The sequence below is a fragment of the Giraffa tippelskirchi genome, chromosome 3, assembly GCF_054371585.1.
Source record: "Giraffa tippelskirchi isolate mGirTip1 chromosome 3, T2T-mGirTip1v1.2.pri, whole genome shotgun sequence".
NCBI classification, from domain to species: domain Eukaryota; kingdom Metazoa; phylum Chordata; class Mammalia; order Artiodactyla; family Giraffidae; genus Giraffa; species Giraffa tippelskirchi.
In genome coordinates, this window is record NC_137277.1 from 172,642,356 (window position 1) to 172,648,355 (window position 6,000).

The following is a 6,000-nucleotide window of genomic DNA, read 5'->3' on the forward strand; positions in this document are numbered from 1 at the left end:
GACCTCCAATCAGTTGTCTTTCTATTAAAGTATAAGCTTGATGTTTAGATGAACAAGATGAGATGAAAGTTTAGGACGTCTGAAAATCTAAGCACCTGCCAAGAGGACGCTGCCTAGTGACAGCCTCGTTACTGACAACAGCCCTTCCCACACCACAGCCACACGATTTGCAGCTGCAGGTGTGGTGGTGGCAGCAGACCACAGGGATGCAGCAGCAGCCCCCACAGCAGCCGTGGCAGCAGGGGCAGCAGCTAGTGCAGCAGCTGACCTGGTAGCATCTGCAGGTGAAGCAGCTGCTGCAGCCTCCACCACAGCCACCACCACAGCTCCCACCACAGCCACTACCACAGCCACCACCACAGCAACCACCACAGCCACCAACACAGCCACTACCGCAGCCACCGCCACAGCCACCACCACAGCCACCACCACAGCCACAGCCACAGCCCCCACAGCCTCCACCACAGCCACCACCACAGCCACCACCACAGCCACCACTACAGCCACCAACACAGCCCACACCACAGCCACCACTGCAGCCATCACTACAGTCACCACCACAGCCCACACCACAGCCACAGCCCCCACCACAGCCACCACTGCAGCCACCACCACAGCCACAACCGCAGCCACCACCACAGCCACTACCACAGCCCCCACCACAGTTACCAACAAAGCCACTATCACAGCCACCACCACAGCCACAGCCACAGCCACCACTACAGCCACCAACACAGCCCACACCACAGCCACCACTGCAGCCATCACTACAGTCACCACCACAGCCCACACCACAGCCACAGCCCCCACCACAGCCACCACTGCAGCCACCACCACAGCCACAACCGCAGCCACCACCACAGCCACTACCACAGCCCCCACCACAGTTACCAACAAAGCCACTATCACAGCCACCACCACAGCCACAGCCCCCACAGCCCCCACCACAGCCCCCACCACAGCCACAGCCACAGCCCCCACAGCCTCCACCACAGCCACCACCACAGCCACCACCACAGCCGCAGCCACAGCCCCCACAGCCTCCACCACAGCCACAGCCACAGCCACCACTACAGCCACCAACACAGCCCACACCACAGCCACCACTGCAGCCATCACTACAGTCACCACCACAGCCCACACCACAGCCACAGCCCCCACCACAGCCACCACTGCAGCCACCACCACAGCCACAACCGCAGCCACCACCACAGCCACTACCACAGCCCCCACCACAGCCACCACTGCAGCCACCACCACAGCCACTACCGCAGCCACCGCCACAGCCACCACCACAGCCACCACCACCGCCACAGCCACCACCACAGCCACAGCCACAGCCCCCACAGCCTCCACCACAGCCACCACCACAGCCACCAACACAGCCCCCACCACAGCCACCACCACAGCCACAGCCACAGCCCCCACAGCCTCCACCACAGCCACCACCACAGCCACCACCACAGCCACCACTACAGCCACCACTACAGCCACCAACACAGCCCACACCACAGCCACCACTGCAGCCATCACTACAGTCACCACCACAGCCCACACCACAGCCACAGCCCCCACCACAGCCACCACTGCAGCCACCACCACAGCCACCACCACAGCTCCCACCACAGCCACTACCACAGCCATCACCACAGCAACCACCACAGCCACTACCGCAGCCACCGCCACAGCCACCACCACAGCCACCACCACAGCCACAGCCACAGCCCCCACAGCCTCCACCACAGCCACCACAACAGCCACCAACACAGCCACCACCACAACCACAGCCACAGCCCCCACAGCCTCCACCACAGCCACCACCACAGCCACCACTACAGCCACCACCACAGCCACCACTACAGCCACCAACACAGCCCACACCACAGCCACCACTGCAGCCATCACTACAGTCACCACCACAGCCCATACCACAGCCACAGCCACCACTGCAGCCACCACCACAGCCACAACCGCAGCCACCACCACAGCCACTACCACAGCCCCCACCACAGTTACCAACAAAGCCACTATCACAGCCACCACCACAGCCACAGCCACAGCCCCCACAGCCACCACCACAGCAACCACCACAGCCACCAACACAGCCACCACCACAGCCACAGCCACAGCCCCCACAGCCTCCACCACAGCCACCACCATAGCCCACACCACAGCCACCACTACAGCCACCACCACAGCCACAGCCACAGCCCCCACAGCCACCACCACAGCCACCACCACAGCCACCACCACAGCCCCCACAGCCCCCACCACAGCCCCCACCACAGCCACAGCCACAGCCCCCACAGCCTCCACCACAGCCACCACCATAGCCCACACCACAGCCACCACTACAGCCACCAACACAGCCCCCACCACAGCCACCACCACAGCCACAGCCACAGCCCCCACAGCCTCCACCACAGCCACCACCACAGCCACCACCACAGCCACCACTACAGCCACCAACACAGCCACAACTGCAGCCACCACCACAGCCACTACCACAGCCCCCACCACAGTTACCAACAAAGCCACTATCACAACCACCACCACAGCCACTACCGCAGCCATAGCCACAGCCACAGCCCCCACAGCCCCCACCACAGTTACCAACACAGCCACTATTACAGCCACCACCTACAGCCACCAACACAGCCCACACCACAGCTACCACCACAGCCACTACTGCAGCCACAACCACAGCCACCACTACAGTCACCACCACAGCCCTCACCACAGCCCACACCACAGCCATCACCACAACTTCCACAACCACAGCAGACCATGGTGTCAGTAGAGAGGACTCAGGAGAGGTGAGGAGTGAGACTCAGGAGGGGAGGAAGGTCTGAAGCTTCCTTCTGCTGGAGGAAGCCCTTGTTACTCTGTTTGGCTTGGCCTTGACCCAAGCACATGACCAGGTCTCTGTTGTTTGTCTCAATTTCCCTGGGAGAAGTTTACAGTGCCTCTGGTTTACTTCCTTAAGGACTTATGGCCTCATAAAATAGATTATTTTAGTTCTGAATTTATTTGTTTTAGGGACATATTTAGAATAGGATTATGAGGATCTGAAATATATTACTGTCGTCTTTATTTTCTGTTCAATCCATGCAAGTCTGACTCAGAAGTCTTAACTGAATCATAAACATGAGTAAAATTGTGACATTTAATCTTTCCCATCTTTTGTTCAGTGTCTTCATTGATCCTTTAACAGATGAAGCAAAGAAATACTTTCTGAGGCTGATGTCTCTACCAATAAGAGGCCTCAAACTTAACATTTGCAAAACCTCCCGTGTCTCACGTAAAAGGAGAAGAATAATCTGTGGGTCTTCCCCCTTCTTTCCCAGGCTTTCTACTGTCCCTGGTTAGTGTTCAGATTCTACAAAGAAGGGATTCACTCAAAAGTGGGCAAAAAGAAGACTCTTTCAGAACCGCAGGACTTTGGGTCACAGGGTCAGGATTTAGAGCAGCTGGTACACAGAAACCACGTGCGATCCTAGCAGGAATGAGATCCACAGACGGACCCATGGCTGAGCCTGTCAGCCCAGGAACAGGAAGCATCTTCTTCCCCAGAGAATGGTGGCTTTCCACCCGGGCACACAAACAGGATGGAGCTTCCCAGGTGGAACTACTGGTAAAGAACCTGTCTGTGAAGGCAGAAGACATAAAAGACACGGGTTCAATCCTTGGGTCAAGAAGATCCCCTGGAGGAGGGCATGACACCCCATTTCAGTATTCCTGCCTGGAAAATTCCATGGGCAGAGGAGCCTGGTGGACTACCAGTCCATGGGGCCGCAAAGAATCGGACACGACTGATGTGACTTAGCCTGCGTGCATATAAACAGATGGCAGGAGTAGTTGGAAAACAGATTCAATATACTTTTACATTTGAAAAATTAAATATGTGTTACCTTTGAAACACAACAAAATACAAATAAATTTTGGCTTTAAGCCACAGGTCCTCAAGGAGACTGCACTGGAGTGGGCGCTTGTGTACAAACAAGCCAGTTCAGTGACACGAGCTGAGTCCTGGTTTAAAGTCAAGTTCCATGAGGACTTCTCTGGCAGTCCCATGGCTGGGACTCCACACTTCCGCTGTAGGGTCATAGGTTCAATCCCTGGTTGGGGAATTAAGATCCCGTGTGCCGCATGGTGTGTCCAAAGGTCAAAGTATTTTTTCACATGCTTAAAACTTAACTTTTTTGAAAAAAAAACTTCAAAATTACCTACAAAATTAACAGAAAATCAAATTATAATTAATGAGCATTGTAAATTAAAATTATTTAAGTAAAGCTAAATATGTGTATCTCTACATCCTGACCCATCAACAGAATACCCAGACACAAAGCATTAGTGATTAAATTCATGTCTTTGATATTTTGTCAAAAGTAACAGGTGTATACAAATTTTTATATGTTTTTTATGATGGTATATTTGACCAGGCAAAAGAATGAAGCACATTATGGCAGTTTCTTAGCATAATTTACTGCTTTACAGTATCGCAACTATACAGTCTGAAGTTCCATGTGTTCTCAAATCCAAGCCCTGCAAATGTTAGGGCTTTGCTACATGCAGACAAAAGCAGAGAGCATCCAAGCCCTAGTACAAAAGAGGGACACAGAGATTAGGGCAGGCTCAGGACAATCAGGGTGTGTGTGTCTGGAATGGAAGGAGCAGGGATGGCAGGGGCCACAGTCAAGAGGCCTGAAAAAAGCCACTCTTTTTTTCTTTTTAATACTGTTTTTCAAAATTTAATTAATTTATTCTTTTTTTTTTGCCTGTGCTAGGTCCTCATTGCTGCCCACAGACTCTCTCCATTTGTGGAAAGCAGGGGCTACTCTCTCGTTGTGGTGCATGGACTTCCCATCGCAGTGGCTTCTCTTGTTGCCGAGCACAGGCTCTAGGATTCACGGGCTTCAGTAGTTGTGGCACACAGGCTTAGTTACCCTTTGGCATGTGGAATCTTCCAGGACCAGGGATCAAACCTGTGTCCCTGCATTGGCAGACAGATTCTTACCCACTGGACCAGCAGGGGAGTCCTGAAAGTCACTCTTTACTGTCTGGCTGACCCTGTGGGACTGGCAGCCCTGAAAGTTGAGGTGTGGGAGGAGGAAGCCCTAACAGTGAAGAGGTGAACTGTTCTTCTGCAGGGTAGTCAGTTAGGATGATCAGAACCACGTCTCCTGGGGGAGGAACCAGAAGATGCTGTGCCCCTTCAGTTGAAGGATGGGAGGTAGGGTTTGGAGAGGTCCAGTGCAAATCCTGCTTTCATACGGAGTTGCACCCCTTTTAGAGCAGTGGGGTTTTGTTACTGTTCTCTGAAGCACCTGAGGCAGAAAAATATTAGAAAAAAGAGAGGGCATTCTTTAAAATGGAATATCTGGTCATGTCTTGCTTGTTCATGGGATGCTGATGGATAGAATATCCTTCAGGGGAATGTTGTGGAGCGTGAAACCGGAAAAAAGTCCTGATATAGTAGGAAAATGCACTGGGAGGCAGGAGGCAAGGTGGCCCCTCTATACGGTGGGCTTATGCTGGTTCCTTGCTTCCTGTGTTTTACTCACCAAGTTTCTTCTTCACATCTTGTGTTGCTGTGATGTGGTGTTCATTCCTTGATCCTCTATCACATTCCACATTTCATTGTCGGAAAACATTTCTCACAGAAAATAAATATTGCTTGTTTAAAAAAAGTTTTTATTGGAGTGTAGTTGATTTACAGTGTTGTTAGTTTGTGCTGTATAGCAAAGTGAGTCAGTTATACATATATCCACCCTCTTTTAGATTCTTTTCCCATATAGGTCGTTACAAAGTATTGAGTAGAGTTTTCTGTGCTATACAGCAGGTCTTCATTAGTTATCTATTTTACACATTGTGTTGTTGTTGCTCAGTTGCTAAGTTGTGTCCGACTCTTTGCAACCCATGTGCTACAGCACTCCAGGCTCTCCTGTCCTTCGCTATTTCTTGGAGTTTGCTCAAATTCATGTCCACTGAGTTGGTGAT

At 52.5% G+C, this 6,000-nt stretch overlaps 1 protein-coding gene across 1 annotated transcript in view; it reads left to right on the forward strand.

The window, feature by feature from the left end:
* Positions 1-5,690, forward strand: part of MFF (mitochondrial fission factor) — a 54,667-nt gene extending 48,977 nt beyond the window's left edge. Inside the window, exon 10 of the transcript XR_014080691.1 lies at positions 3,348-5,690. The gene's annotated coding sequence lies outside the window, so the exon portion shown is untranslated. The remainder of the gene's footprint in view (positions 1-3,347) is intronic.
* The last annotated feature ends 310 nt before the right edge of the window (positions 5,691-6,000 follow it).